This window comes from Eurosta solidaginis, chromosome 5 (assembly GCF_040869045.1).
Source record: "Eurosta solidaginis isolate ZX-2024a chromosome 5, ASM4086904v1, whole genome shotgun sequence".
Lineage (NCBI taxonomy): Eukaryota > Metazoa > Arthropoda > Insecta > Diptera > Tephritidae > Eurosta > Eurosta solidaginis.
The window spans coordinates 236763854-236781167 of record NC_090323.1 but is presented as its reverse complement, the minus strand read 5'-3'; the positions used below and the strand labels follow the sequence as shown (position 1 = coordinate 236781167).

The 17314-nt window shown below is 35.3% G+C and overlaps 1 protein-coding gene across 8 annotated transcripts in view; it reads left to right on the top strand.

The window, feature by feature from the left end:
• The window catches only part of LOC137252876 (capon-like protein), a 682759-nt gene that overhangs the window by 596324 nt on the left and 69121 nt on the right, over positions 1-17314 (top strand). The window lies entirely within an intron of this gene.

The window sequence follows — 17314 nt, the reverse complement described above, 5'->3', positions numbered from 1 at the left end:
AGGGTAAATGTTTGTAGCAGTGTTTCGCGAAATTTTGTATGTGAATGGGTAAACAAAAAAACTTCAAAAGCCAAAGTCCGAAGTACCTTCATATTTATAAATTTTGTCTTATTGTGGAAACTGTTCACCTTTACCAAGTATCGTCCCCTGTACCTCCATACTCCCACAATCCATGCATTGCTTTATATAGTCTGAAATTATCTGGAAGATTATTTTGTGCTATATACTACATGAATGCAGTACGCCGTTGATATGTACATATGTCTCTCTAATTTTTTCCATTCCAAGTGGCCAAAACTGGACGAAAATAGTAATCACACAGCGTTCGTGCAGTGGGCGCCACCGTTAAACCGATGTCGGCTGATTTGATTATTGCTTGTTGATCACTAGTAATGTAAATAGTTGTACAAACATCAACACATATGAATATATGTACATATGCACTTACGATAAAAGCGTTCCAAAACTAAATGCATGAAAATGTTAAGTTGGTGTACACAAATAAACAAAACATAATTCAAATCATGTTAACGTAGCGGAGAAAAATAAATAAATTGAGCATCATTTACATATTTACTTGAATTGTTTTGTTACGAATGTGAATCCTTTGTTGTGAAAATTTTAAATATTGCAGCCAAATAGATTTTACAAATTTACTAAACAAAACTTTGCATGTTTTTTTTAAATAAATCTAATTTATAAGAATCAAATAGTGTATGGTTTGAATTTAGGCTTTCTCCTCTCTGAGCTGAATATGCACACCAAATGCCGATAAGCTAATTCTTCATCATACGTCACCTGAACAGGCCCGACGGGAGGGGAGAGGGAATGGAGGGGGATTCCCCCGGGCCCGGGGTTTCTCAGGGAGCCCGCGATTTAGAGGTACTAAGACATTTTTTTAATTCAGGAGAGTTTTCAATTGTTCCATGTGCAAATTTTAAGCCGAATTTCAAAAGCAACGAATATTGATAATGATTTTTTGCCTGGGACTTCGAACAGTGACGAGACAATAAAAACATCAAACAAAAATGTATATTTACATGAATCCGAAATCGTAAAGTTTTTGTGGTGACACTGATGAAGGTTCATCTTCAAAAAGTCTTCCAACAATAACACAAACTCTGTATCAAAGTTCATATTATTTAAACGACTTCGATATCGGTACGGTGAATAATGACTGTTTGCGATCTGAAGAAGTTAACGAAATATTTCGTCGAGGTCATCAAAAGTGTCCTGTTATTTTTCCACGTGATCGTGATGCCGAGGCATTTCCTACCTCGTTGTTAAACAGAAGTTTGCCAAATGGAGAGAAAGTTGAGCGTGACTGGTTAGTGTGGAGTGCCAGTAGCAATGCTTTTTATTGCCTACAATATCGTCTGTTAAGCACCAATACTTTAAATCGACCTGGCGGATATTCGAAATTCCAGGTATGGAAGAAGCTATACGATAAACTGCCATCACACGAAAATACTCAAAATCTGTACAAAATCTAATTCAAAAGGAGGCTACAATTGATACAGTTATCAATAAACAGCTAATCACTGAAACTCAAAAGTGGAAAGAAATTGTATATAGAATTTTGGACACTATTTTATTTTTGGATGAAAGAGGGCAAAGGCGAAAGCATATATCTTGGTGAACGAAACAATGGATATATTTGGGCATCTAAAATCTAATAAGCCATTATGATCCGATACTTAGAGATCATTTGGAGAAGGTTAGGATTTCACAACAGCAGCACAAACGTTTACAAGTTCACTATCTTTCCCTAGACATTCAGAACGAGTTATAGAAATTTGTGCAAAGCACATGAGGGAAACTATATTAGATCAAGTCAAGAAAGCCAAGTATTTTGCTATTATCTTTGATGGTATGCCTGATGCTAGTCACGTTAACTACGTTCATTTTGCGCTAACTCCATTTCAATTCGAAAGCAACTAATTTTACAATTCAATAACGGGTTTTGGCTTTCGTGAATTGTAACCAAAAAAAATGGTCAGAAAATCGCTGATATAATTTGCCATACTCTAAGTAAACATGAAATCCCATTAAAAGATTGTCATGCACAAGGGTACGATAACGGCGCCAATATGAAAGCAGCTTACCACGGAGCACTACATCACATTCTCGACAAAAACTCTAATGCTGATTACTCGCCCTGTGCAACCCATAGTATCAATTTATGTGGTGTTTATGCTGCAGAATGTTGTGCGGCTGCAATTACTTTCTTCGGAGTTGTACAAAAATGTTTTACTATTTTCAGCAGCAGTCCACAACGATGGAACATCCTCAAAAAAAAAAATTTACCGAGCTCTCATCGCAGTCTTTCAGACACTAGGTGGTCGGCTAGAATTGAGGCAATTAGACCATTCGCAAACCATGTGCCAAGTTTACCACAAGCACTAAACGCATTACTTAAGCTGAATTATACTGCACAAGCATACGGAGATATTACCGGCATTCTCAAGTACATCAACAATTTCGAGTGTATCTTGCTGTCCTCAATTTGGTTCAAAATACTGCCTACCATTAATGAAATAAACGTAGTACTCCAAGCTAGAGACGCCACCATAGATGTTGAGGTCCGAATCTAGTTCCCGCCATAAATTCAGAAAACAAAAATTCGTAGACACATTTGTTCAGAAAACATCAGTCAGAACCCTTTTTTTCAGAAAGCCAAAATTCAGAAATCAAAAATCCGGAAACAAAAATTCAGAAATTAATATTCAGAAGTCAAAATTAAGGAATCAAATTTTGCGCAAAATTTTATGTTTTTTGCTGTCTGATTACATTCTGAATTTTGACTTCTGAAATTTTGTTCAGCCTGGAACACAGCAACGTCGAAAGAAGGCGTCATATCCATTCGAATTATGGAATATCTATAATATCACCAAATTGGGTGAAATCCGTACAAATAATCATAGCTAAAAGTGGCACAAAGTAATCCGAAGTGCGTTTGGGACATACCCTAACATATTGTGATGAATATGAGTGACACTAAGTGATACTCATATCGCTAGTCTGATGCTAAGTAAATGAAGTAACAACAGCAATAAAGCAGACAGTCACTTGTATCTACATAAACGAATAAATCATTATGTCTACACATATGTACGTACAGGCAGCAGAGAAGAGATGCACAAACACATGCAGATATCTGAGATGCTCCCAAAAGTATGCAATTGTAATTGTGGAAGTGTCGCTCAATAATACAAGCATATGAGAAGCTATATATGTGCATCTGTAGTTATAATTATATGGCGGTTACTAAGTAAATTCTGGAAGCGCCTAGAAGATGCCACGAGGAAACCGCAGAGTATAAAAGCACCAGCGGTAGAGGCGCTACAAGCAGTTTTTGATTAAGCACGCAATCTATCGGGAAATAGATCAGTTTCATTTGAGCTATCAATCAGTTTGGTTTAATTGAGCTAGCTATTCGTTGCAAAGTATAAGTGTTATTGTGAAGTACTTTAATAAAGACCATTTTTCCATTATTCAATATTGGAGTTATTTATTCAACAGGTTAGCGATTTGAACGTTAGCAGAAGATTGCGAATAAGGGGAATTGCAACAAATTCGTTACAATATTTAATTTCATAAAAAAAAAAAAAAAATGATAAAAAAATGTTAAAGACTACCTTTATGTAAATAGACTAAAAAATAGAATGCAATTTTTCCTTTAATACAGACATAGTCTTGTTGAATTTTAACTAAAAAACTTTAATAATAGCTCTTGTAAAAGAATTTTGGGATTCAAAACTATAAAGGTGGAGTGCAGTCTTTCAATTTAAAGCAAACCATGTACTTGGGATTAACTAATTGATTACTTAAAAATTAAACACGCGCTCTGCCTTTATAACTTTGAATCCCAAAACTGTTTTACAAGAGCTATTGTTAAAGTTTTTTAGTCAAAATTCAACAAGACTATGTCTGTATTAAAGGAAAAATCGCCTTCTATTTTTGGTCCATTTGTATAAAGGTAGTCCTTAAAATTTTTTTATCATCTTTTTATATTCAATTTTTTTAATACTGCCTACAAAAAAGCATTAGTAATTTAAGTAATTCCTAAGTGAAAATTCTTATCTTTATTTATTTGTTCAAAACAGCTACCCGTTCTTTGGCGTTGCTCGGACGTACTACGTCTATATCTATACTCCGCTTAGGTGACTGTAGAAGGATGTATGTGTGCTATGTATAAATATACGGTGAATTATTATAGCCCTTCGATGTTCTTGATATTTGTGGAGAGGGTGAGTTGGACAAAGGGGATGAATTTGGTGAATGATTCTTGTTGGCGATTATTCTAATAATTGGCGAAGCCGAATAGTGCAACGCAATCGTTGTTGGTGAATATAATCACAATTATGATGTAGTGAATTTTCATTGCTGGTGAATCATCATAACAAGAGAATTCCACCTCGTTTGCCAGCTACTTAATTTACACAGCCAAAAATGGTGGTGAAATTCGCATACGCCTGAAAGTCTAAAAGAATCGTGGTGAAAGTCGCGTACGCCTAAAAGTATGCAAGGACGTGCATTGAGTTGGGCCTTCAACGAGGTGGAATTCTACAACGCCTACAACGCTCAGGAGGCTAGCCATGAAGGTATGGCCCAATCTTCTAAATAGTTCGACTTGTGCGTTACGTAACTCAAACTTTTTGATCAAACATTGCAATGTCACCGAGTTTTAAATTATATTTCAGGTTTCAAGTCTCTAGATATCCAGGAAGTTAGTTAAAAATCGATTGCAAGATTCCCAATTTAAAACTAGTTTTCTCAATATCTCGATCCATGCGCCATCTAGCGGAATTTTTTCATAAAATATTGCATTGTCGCCGGATTCTGACTTACGACCCTAATTACATGTCTCTAGCTCATCGGGAAGTTACTCGAAAATCGATCGCAAGATTCCCCCGTTTTTAAAGGATTTGTAGTTATTTTGACTAACGTGCCACCCAGCAGAACTTTGTTTTCTATAATTTGTAAGGTAAGTGTCCCTAATTTCGTGATAGTACGTTATTTCATGGCATTTCGATTTTTTCTTCCAAACAAGGAATTGGGGAGTGTTTCTTTAAAGTGAAAATTTCATAATGAAGATTCGTTTTTACGGTATAATAATTGATATTTTACTAATTTTTAATATTAAACCTAATATTAAATATCAAGCAATATAAAGTTGGAAGCTCGGAAAATGAGGCTGTTGTAAAGAGGCCTCTTAAGTAAAATGGACTCCTTACCATTGTATTTTGTTAAGCCTATAAAAATTGTATCGGTCAAATTTTTTTTTTATGATGATAATTTTTTGGTATTTTGTGAACATTTCTTAAACGTTTCTATTACTGCAAAACTCATTGCAATAATTTTTTGAACTTTTTTTTTAATATTTCTAACCCACGAAATTAGGGTAATATAATAGTTTATGTTTTTCATATTTTCTTTAACATTTCATAAGAAACCCTATTTTTTTTTAAGTATTTTAGTTATTAAATATACCCCCGAGGAAGATTTTCATGTAATTTCGTGGCACACTTATATTAATCTATTCATCAATATTTTAATCAAAAGGCACAACATTTTAACGAAATAATGGCGTTATAGAACTTTTGTTTATTCAATAATTTTTCATTTATATGAGTTAGCCGGGAATTGCCCGCTTCAAATGTATGAAAACATTTATTTCAAACAATTTTTAATTTTATAATTTATTTAATAATTGGGGAAAAATTTAAACAACGTGACATCAGGACGGACAAGGCGGCAGCTGTTTCGATTATACCTTGTAAATCTCTTCAAAGCCTTTTCTCCCGGGAGTGGGAGTCGAACCCGCACTCCTACGATAGTTGAAATGGTTATAAACGCATTCAGCTACGTCATGCCTTAGTTGTTGTAAAGTTTTTCCCAATTGCCTTCTTTTGGCATATATTATCTTCCACACATCACATAAGTCGTATTTAGTTATGTGTTGAAGTTATGCCTGTTTGTAAGGCGGTTTGAAGAGACACTTGGTATTTGTTGTTGTTTTTTTTTGTTTTGGGAAAAACTTTACAATATCAAATAGAAAAAAAAATTTGAATATAAATTTCAAATTACCGCTTAAAGCGATACCACGAATTTACGTACACCAAATTTTGAGCATGCCCCTAATTTCGTGGCATACTGCGCATTTACATTTCAGCAGGAAAGCACGAATCTTTGGAGTAGAGCTATTTATGCGCGCATTTTTTATTTTTTTTTTTTTCAAATGAATTTAAGAAAACTGGCTCAAACTTAATTCGACCTCTATTCGCTGATTATTGGGTTAATAACTTAATTTTATACAAAAAGTGACAAAAGCTCGTTACACAAAAGAAGATTTGACAGAAACGCTTAATGATGTCACTAATGAAAAAAACAAAAATAAAAATAAAACATTTTTAGTAATAATATATAAAAGTAATTTTTAGAAAAGTAATAATTTACATCAATTGAATACATTTTTTTTTTTTATTATTTATTTTTGTTTTAAACCTTTTTCATTTAATGTTACTTATTTCATATCAATAATGTCTAAAGTTCTAAGAAATCTTAGATTTAATGAAAAAATACAAAAAAAAATATAAAAAAAAAATCAAAAAGAAAACAACAACAAAAAAATAAAAATAAAAAGTTTTTGAAAAGTACGTACATTAAGCTAATTTTTTTTTTCTTATTCATTTTGGTCTTGAAACTCTTTCTTTTCATAAATAAAATAACAATAAAAAAAAATATGAGCTTAACACCGGCTTATAATAATTGAATTTCAATTATTATGTTTTTTTCTAAGAGAAACTGAAAAGAAAGAAACATTTGGTGGCATATTGCGATGGACCATTTAGAAAACCGCCAACGTAATCATCATCAGGCAATTTTTTTTGTAATGTTATCAAAGGTTTTACCGGGATTCGAACCGTGAATCACATGGTGAAACTGCAGTAGCCTTCACCATGTGATTCACGGTTCGAATCCCGGTAAAACCTTTGATAACATTACAAAATTGCTTGATGATGATTACGTTGGCGGTTTTCGAAATGGTCCATCGCAATATGCCAGTAAATGTTTCTTTCTTTTCAGTTTCTCTTAGAAAAAATATAATAATTGAAATTCAATTATTATATGCCGGTGTTAAGCTCATGAATTCTTAAATATAAGTATAAACTGAACACACCATTAAACAAACTTACAAAAAAAAAAAAATAGTTTTAAATTTAAAATTTCTGAATATGAATTTCAGTAAATCAATTTGTGCTAACTAACTAACTATTTAACTATTTTTTTTTCGATAAAATTAGAGTTTAATTAATACCACGGAATTAGGTACATCAAAAAAATGTTTGCCACGAAATTAGGTACATTTGAGGTACTCACACATTTTGATTTACATATATTAAAACATTTGTTAGTTTTATTTGAAAGTATGTGGAAACTTATCTTAATTGACCAACTAAATGGGAAAAATTTAGCTTTTAGCTTTCCTGCATTTGTTTTAACGCAAGAGAGGTAGAAAGTCAGAAAAATCCTTAGTACCACGAAATTAGGGACACTTTCTTATTGTCACAAGGCCTCTAACTAAGTGCCAATTTTCAAGTCTCTAGGTAACCAGGAAGTTAGTTTAAAATGGATTGAAAGATTCCCAAATTAAAACAAATTTTCCTAATATCTCGAGCCATGCGCCACATAGCGGATTTTTTTTTTTTTTTTTTTGATAAAAGATTATATTGTCACCGGGTTCTGACTTACGGCTCAACTTTCAAGTCTCTAGCTCACCGACAAGTTACTCAAAAATCGATCGCAAGATTCCCCTCGTTTTTTCAGGGATTTGCAGTTATCTCAATTAGCAGGCCACCTAGCAGAACTTTGTTTTCTACAAATTGTATTGTCACCGGGTCTCGAGCTATGTGCTAAGTTACAAGTCTCTTGTTAACCGGGAAGTTAGTTAAAAATGGATTGAAAGATTCTCAAATTAAAATTAATTTTCCTAATATCTCGATCCATGCGCCACCTAGCGGAATTTTTTGATAAAATATTGCATTGTCACCGGGTTCTGACTTACGGCTCAAGTTTCATATCTCCAGCTCACTGGGAAGCTACTCAAAAATCGATTGCAAGATTTCCTGCGTTTTTTCAGGGATTTTCGTTTATTTCGATTAGTCTTCCGCCTGGCGGCATTTTGTTTTCCACGAATTGTAGTGCCATCGACTCGCAAACTATCTGCTAAGTTTCAAGTCTCTGGATCACCGAAAATTAGTTAAAAGTCAATCGCAAAATTTCCATTTTCTGTATATCTCAATCCGTGCGCCACCTAGCGGATTTTTTTTCACTTGCATTGTAATGTCTCTCAGATCTAAACTATGTTCTAAGTATCAAGCGTCTAGCTCAACTGGAAGTTACCGAAAAAGACTTTTCCGTGGGTCAAAAATTCGTATGGAAATGAGGGCACAAACATGAAAGCGACTTAATATAAAGGTGAAAAATATAAAAAAGAACATGCAATAACAGAAACAAAACTGCAGCAATTTTCAGCTGGAGGTGAGCCATATCGGAAACGCAGATAAGATATAGACTTCGTTTTTTTTTTTAATTTTGTAAATTCGTTTGAAAAAGATGACATCTAGATGCCTTATAAGCTGATTTGAAGTTGATCAGGAACCAATGGGAAACAATTTTAAACCAATGCAAAGCAGTTGCTATTCAATTTAATATCTCGCCAAAGTTTCAGGACATTCGAAAGAGAAAACCCAAAAGACGTTTTGAAGATAATGGAAATGAGATGATTAAGGATTATCCAGAGTCTGATTTTAAAAACAATACTGAACGATTGGCAGCTATGAGAAATTTGAGCAAGATGATTTCCTTTTTGTGGCAGTTTGAAGACATGGATGAAACTACGGTACGGGCGAGCGCAGCAAAATTTGTCGAAAAATACAAGTCGGACGTTTCTCAAAGCTTAGAATGCGAAATAATTCACTTGAAACACTTTTACGAAGCAAATTTTGATAAAGGTCTGTCACTATTGGAATTGCTAAATGCCATCTACATATGTTCAAAATCTTTATCCGATTTTCCCCAACATTTGTGTTGCTTTACATATATTTTGCACTATACCTGTCACTGTAGCTAGTGCAGAACGTTCCTTCAGCGTCTTTTCAAGAATCAAAAACTTGCCTAGATTGCGTTCATCTCAAGAGCGAGTTTCAGGACGCTTTGTGTTGAATCCGTTTTGGCAAGACAGTTAAATTTTGATATTATTATAAAAAAATTTGCAGCAAATAAAGCCACTCTTTGATATCCGAACCTTCTATATTGAGTAATTAAAATTTATAATCATCATTAAATTTATCAGAAATGTTCTAAAATATTACCAAATATATAACTAGAAAAGATTATTTGAAACAATATGTGGCTGTTAAAAGAGGATTTTATTTCTACGTTACAATAAAATAGTATAAATAGTAAATATTAATTTTAGTTAATTTTAGTTTCAGCTCTTAGTCCAAAAACATTTAGTGATGTGGCAAAAATTTTTTTTGCTGTAAACCATCAATAATGATTTATGAATGAGACGCCATTAATTCAAGTTAATCAAATGTATTAGTGGTTTTTTTATAGCCGTAAATTGTTTAGTCCCGGGCCCGGATTTTCTCTCTACGGCCTAGCACTTGAAGGCAGAATAAGACACCAACAGCTTTAAAAGTTTTTACTAAGAACATCACATTTCAATAAGCAACAGAAATACCGAAAGAAAAAAAAAATAAATGTAAGGCGCGATAACCTCCGAAGAGATCTAAGGCCGAGCTTCTCTTCCAATTTGCGTCGTGCTCCTCTTGATTTTTCCCTACAAATTGGCCGGACGGGACCTACATGTTTTATGCCGACTCCGAACGGCATCTGCAAGGCAGATGAGTTTTCACTGAGAGCTTTTCATGGCAGAAATACAATCGGAGCGCTTGCCAGACACTGCCGAGGGGCGACCCCGCTTAGAAAAATTTTCTTCTAATTGAAAAATCTTATTTCTAAAATGTTGATGTTGCTTTGCCCGGGAGTTGAACCCAGGGCATACGGTGTGATAGGCGGAGCACGCTACCATCACACCACGGTGGCCGCCGAAAGCCTTAATTTAATATTTCAAAAATTTCATACATTCAGCAATGCAATTTCACAAATATTTCCAACTGAACGCAAGAACAAAATTTGGATCTTTGTTACTTTTTATAGCTATGTGAGCAGTTTTAATTAATATTAACGTACAATTTTATTTATTTATATTACCTTAATTTAGTATATTTTTATATTTGTGTTTATGTTACAGCTTGTGCATATTTAATTTGTAAAATGTATGTATGTGTGTTATTTCCAAATGTGAAAATCTGTCGTCAAATTATAATAAATATGTCAACGGTTTTGTATTGAATGCGCAGTCGTGATATGTATTAAGTGATATGCCGGTATATCTTTGTGCACGAAAATAACAACAAACTAATCTCGGGTGTAACCGAACATTACATACTCAACTGCCAAATTACAGCTTGCTAAACTTTTAAATTACCTATTTTTAAAAGTGGGAAGTACCACGCCCATTGCCCAAAATTTTACTAATTTTCTGTTCTGCGTCATAAGGTCAACCCACCTACCAAGTCTTATCCTTTTATCCGTTTTTATTATCGCAATTTTTCGGCTTTCCGAAATTTTCGATATCGAAAAAGTGGGCGCGTTTATAATCCGATTTAGTTCATTTTAAATAGCGATCTGAGATGAGTGCTCAGGAACCAAATTTCATTAAGATACCTCAAAATTTACTCAAGTTATCGTGCTTACGGACAGACGGACGGACGGACGGACATGGCTAAATGAATTTCTTTTTTCGCCCAGATCATTTTGATATATAAAAGTCTATATCTATCTCGATTTGGTTATGCCGTTACGGGGTATACGGACAAAATTGATGTACTCTGTGAGCTCTGTTCAGCATTTTATTGGATATTTGAAATTCGTCAAACAACTCCCGAACGTTTGATGTAGACGAATTTTAAATTTAATTAAGAAAAATGGTTTCAATAAAAAAAAAAACATTTGTAAATCTAATGAGTTTGAGACGTATTCACAATAATTTGTAATCTTTTATTAAATTATTTTATTTTTATTTTGATGGAAAAACTAAAAGGAACAAAACATACTTATTTTTGGTAGGAAGCGAAATTTAGACATAGCGGCATGTAGGCAGCTACTTTTCGTGTTGTCGAAGGCGGCTTTAAAATAAGGGAAGAGGTGATGTGTGTCAATTCCGGGCCTGAAGCCGCACTGATAAGGTCTAATCAGCCCATTCGCAATAGTCTTCAATTTTTCGCACAATACACTTGGCAGCACCTTATTTGCGATATTAGGTAGGATGATTCCACGATAGTTGGTGCAGTTTGAAGGATCCCCTTTCTTGTGGACTGGGAAAAGAACAATTAGATTCCAATCGTCGGACATGCACTCGTCCGACCATGTTTGGCTAAGAAGCTGATGCATGTGCTTTACTAACTCCTCACCGTCGCATTTGAATAGCTCCGCAGGCAATCCATTAGGGCGCGGGGTTTTGTTGTTTTTTAATCTGGGCTGGAATCGTAACATGCGATCACGGATAGGCAACCTTACGTATAAACAAAATGTGATTATAACATAGTGTGATGAATATTAGCAACACTAAGGGATACTATCATCTCTAAGCCGATACTAAGCAGTCACTTGTATCTACATAAACAAATCAATCATTATGTCTACACATATGTACATACAGCAGCGGAGAGATACTCACAAAAGTATGCAATCATCAGCAAAGTAGTTCTCGCACAAACACATGCATATATCTGAGATACTCACAAAATTATGCAATAACCGGTGGAGGTATTACTCACATATACACGCGCATATGGCTATGCGAGAAGCTATAAACGTGCATCTGTAGTTTATAGCTAGTAAATTTATAGCTGCTAACTAAGTAGTAAATTCTAGAAGTAGAAACGCATAGAAGTATGCGAACGAGACAGCAGAGAGTATAAAAGGAGCGAAAGTTGAGTAAGAATCAATCAATTTGATTTAGTCATGCTATCAGTTGCGAAGTATACGTGTTATTGTGAAGTATTTTCAAAGTAGTCTAATAAAGACCATTTTGCATTATTAAATATTGGAGTTATTTATTCAACAGTTTAGCGATACGGACGTTAGTAGAAGGTTGAAAATAAGCGGAATTGCACTAAATTCGTTATAATACGATAGCAAATGAAACAAACAATGAATTTTACGATCCACGTTAGGTTGGATTGTATTTTTAGCTGACAATAGATTCTGAACTATTAAATTGGTTGCCAAAAATATAAAAAAATAAAGTAAATAACTGCAATGGATCCAATTTTATTGTTTTTTTTTTTTAGCGCCATTAATAGGGAAGGCGATGAAAAGATAGGCCGAAGGTGGTTAAGAGAGCGCAATAACATCATCGATAAAAAAAAACCAAACTGATAAAAAAGCTATTTGTTTTTCTTGTTGTTGTTGTAGCGATATGGACAATCCCCAAGGTTTTGGGGAGTATTATTGATGTTGACGGTCCTTTCTTGGATGCATATTCGGTACATTCCGGTAACAAGCACCACTAAAGTACTAGCCCGACCATCTCGTATGAAAGAAGTTATGAAAGATATTAGTAGATTTTGCTTTGTTGAACTTTTGTATCACCAACACATTTTTGTCTACTATAATAGCATTTATTAGTCTGAAAGTGTTGGCAAATTTTAACTTGTTGATAATTATCAATTAAAGATCTTCAACCCCCTCAAGAGGTTACCAGCGCAATATATAGCTTCTCCAACCTAATTGTCAACTTCACCTACCCACGGCGAATCCTGTTTCATTAACAGATGAGGCTCTGGCGATCCCAAGCTCCTCACGGAACTGGGGTGGGGAGGGAGCTATGGCCTTGAAGGTTTAATGTGGCCATATAAATCGTTCCCGCGATGGTCGGGCTAGTACTTTAATGGTGCTTTGTTACCGAAGCGTACCGGATCTATATCCGGCAAAGGGCCATCAACATCGATAGCACTCCCAAAAACCTTCGGAGAGTGTCTTCATCGTTAATACAACAACAGCAACATAGAATACGACTATTTCAGTTCTAACTTAATAGCCACAAGAGTTGCTCATGCAGAATAGACCCGGTGACGCCATAGCTTTTACTACGCATATTAAATTTTTGGCAATTAAACATTTTTGAATTTTACTTGCATTTACCGTAAATATTTTTTGGTCCCCCACTATGCTGATTTTTAGTAGTAAATACAAAATAGAAAGCCTTGAATTTTATTTTCAGCTGTTTAAACTGTCAATGAGCTTTTGCTTCAATATTTTAAAATTAATTTGTTTTAGTATTGTGTAAATGCATTACATCATAAGTTTACTTGCGTCACATTAGTGGATATTTATAAAAGATTTATTGAATTTTATTCTAACTACTTTAAAATAAATCATAAATTTTTAATTCTTAATGAATAGGTAAAACAATAATAAGCGATCAAAAAAACTATAAATTTTAATTAAGCCCACTGGAATTTCGAAGATTGTTTGCTTTGTAAACACTCAGAATAAGAATATATAAGAAAATCTTAACCCTTTGCGGCGACTTGTTGCATTTCTGCAACATACCGTTTCAATCCAAATGAAAATATAGGACACGACGGTAAAGCGTATTTGCTCGGTGTTGTATTTCAGCAACAAAGCATTCTAAGGGTAAAATGACAAAATGGTTAACAAAATGGAAAATTTTTGATTTTTAATTACATTACATTAGCCTCGTCTGACGTTTTTCAGCCAATTTCCATACAAAATTTGAGAATCTTGCAATCCATTTTTGAGTAACTTCGCGGGAATCTAGGGCCTTAAAACTTGTAACACACATTAGAACCCAATTGCCATTTAAGGTGAGGCAAAAAAACTTTTCTAGGAGGTCCAAGGATTGAGAAAAAACCTCAGAACTTGGAAATTTTGCCTTCGAGTTTAAGAAACTTCCCATTAACTCAGAGATATAAAAGTTGATTGAAGATTTTGGCTCTATTAAGGTGTTATATTTAGGATAAAAGAGTCTTTAGATAGGACTTAGGTCAATATATTAAGAGATATTTAGAAAATATACTTACAAAATGAGGAATATTGACGGTGGCTCCTTTAAAACTTGCTTTCATGTGGCAAGGGGCATGTTTAAGCGTTCTTGGGCAGAAAGAATCTGCATGGTCGTACCCTGCCTGGCGAGTTCATCTGAATTCCATCGATGTCCCTGTGCACCCGAACCCACTTTATGTGTACAGGGTTATGTTGGGCCGTCTCCTAAAGATATCGGCGATAGTTTAGTGTTAGTTCATAAACGAACGCATTTCATAACAGCATGTCGGTCGCTGAAATAAAGATTTCGTTGCCGATATTATTTGTCCTTTTCCTAACTGCGGCCGTCATGAAGGTTCATACTGCAGCCTAGAAAACATTACTCTGAGGGAGGTAGAAAACTGTATTTGTTTAGTATGTTAGAGTGTCCTTTGGTTTTATTGTTCCAATTAGACAACTCTCTTTGTCGCGGGCTGATGTCGTCGCTGCTCGATAAGCTGCTAGATTCAATGGAAGGATGTCATGAATGATCTGTTGAGCTTCGCAAAGCGTAGTTTTAAGAGCTCCACCTGTGCTTATTCTACTAGATCTGTAGACTTTACCCATCAATTTTAAGTTTGACGCCTTAATCAAGGTTGGCTACCATAAATTAACCCGTACAACAGTATGGGTCAGATTATCACTCTTTAGTAGGAGATAGTTTGAAGTTTAGTGCAGAAAATTATGCCTTTATGCTATTGGGATAGGAAAGGCAAGTACTCCCACTAAGGCACTAAGTGCATCAGCAGGTGACGTGCTCATCGCATGGATATGCCAACAAAAACTAGTCGAGCAGTTTGCTTAGTTTTGTTATTGCTCTACTTTATGTGATCTGCGGACACCAAATCAAGAAAGCATAGGTGACTACTAGCTCCACAAGAGTATTAATTGTCCAGAATACCGTTTTGGCAGATAGCCCCCATAATGTCCTATAGAGTTGGGTGCAATCGAAGAAAGCTTTTGGTTGCGTTGTTTAAGGTAGAATTCGTATTCACAAAACTCTACTACAATGTTTCACCGAATGACTTTTCAAATGTATGGCCTGTGGATTATTTTATTTTATAAATAGAAAATTATTTAAACTTAAACAAATTCAAGTTTGCACTTTATCTCAAATTTTGTGTTCTTGAGTAATGAACTTAATTAAAATTATTTCATTGATAATAGCACATCAATAAATATTTATTCAAAATTCTATCGTGCTGACAAAATTAATGGGATACTCTGCTGCTGCTTATAGTCACACGTAACGGATTTAAACAATAAACACCAACAACAAAGTGAAATGTATTTGATGAAAATTTTAAATGCTTAACCCTTGTACTGTAATGCGACCCATTAATGACTCATCCGTATTCTAGATATTTTTGATAGAACTTAATTAATAAATTGAGTATTTCAGCAAAAATAGGTATTCTGCATGTAGCAACCTCATCATCATTAACATTTGATTCATTTTTGATATACGTCTACAAACGCTGACGTTCTAAATGCATTTCCTTGAATATGTATGTAGGTATATGTACTGCGCATAGGTTCGCAAACACTCATATGAGTAAAATGATGTAAAATAAATCTTTAAACACAAGTGCATGACTTCTTCTCTTCTTCTCACGCAGACAACTGATGAATTTGAAACGGCGATATTGTAGGTTATGGTATTCACAGTCTTTATCCAGTACACGATATCTGTGAATCACTCTAAGATTTCAGAGTTTCCAGTAGGCGATTATTTGTAGCCGAGGTTGATTTAGGGATGGTTCTGGAATCTGTTTCGGAATGATTTCGGTTTCCTATAGGGTTTATTTAGCTCTTTTTTTGGGATCGCATCAAGATATATTTGGAGTCCTTATGGAATAAACTTGAAGTAATTTTTCCATGATATTGGGAACACTTTCGAGGGTTTCTATAGGCTTACAAATGCTTTTCTGAATCATTTGGGGTGTTTGGGGTTCATTTCCGGAAGATTTTTGCTCCTATTCCAGGGTTTCTCATATATGGTCATATAGGGGTAATTTCGGGATCACTTTGGGGTATATTTGGGGTCTTCTAGTGCTGTTTGGAGGCTTTCTTCAGGGTCATTTCGGGATCAAAACATATTTATAAATTTGTTACTGTAATGGTCCCGGCAGGGCCCTAAAGTAGTCCCCAAAATCAACCCCAAAAGAATCCAGTAAACCTCGAAGTGATCCTTAAATGGCTCGCCGATGATCCCGAAATTACCCTGGAAGGACTCTGAACTAGACCCCACAGTGATCTTCGAAAGAAGCCGTGAGGACCACCAAATAATCCTTAAAATCATCGTGAAGTGATCCAGAATAAATCTCAAATAAAGCTTTTTAAAACCGGGTAGTGTTTCGAACAGGTTGATTTTATTAAGCCGGGTACTTTTTACAACCACGTGCCTTTTTAGAACCAGGAACTTATTAGCGTATACTTTTTTAGAACCGGGTACTCATTCAGAAGCGAGAGGGGGGATGCTCGCCGCCTTATTTACATCCCACCCCTTCCTCTCAGCCATTACTCCAGCCGGCCCGGTTCCACAACTGCGAAGCGTTGGTGCCTTCGGACCCAGATCTACCTCGCAGCCTACATATCGGCAAGTGCAGAGCTTGTGCACCGCTCCCCGGAACCTTAATCTAGTTTGCTAACACGGGATGGTGATCTCCAGCGAGCATGGAAAGGGGGTGCCGCAGGGTCAATGGACACCGCTTTCAAGGTTATCACGTCCGTGACCAAGCAAAGAGAAGGGGGCTTGCTGCCGTACGGCCAACCGACTACTTCTTTCCCCTCAGCCCTGGCTCCAGCCGTAGACCGATTCGTCAGCTAAAGGGGCTACCGCTGTCCCTTCAAGGTGCAATCCTCTTCAGCCCATGGATCAAACAAGATTATTTTATAAAGTAGGGGACTTTTTTTGAAGTCGGGAACTTTTTTAGAACCAGGTAATTATTAGAGGAAACTTGTTTAGAACTTATTGAGAATCGAGAAAGTTTTCACAACCAATTTCTATTCAAAACCGGGAACCTTTTAGAAACAAGAACATAGTTTTTTAAACCGGCGAACCTTTTTTAACGGTGTACTTTTTTTTGAGCCGGGAACTTTTTCACTGGGAAAGCCACTCCACCAACAC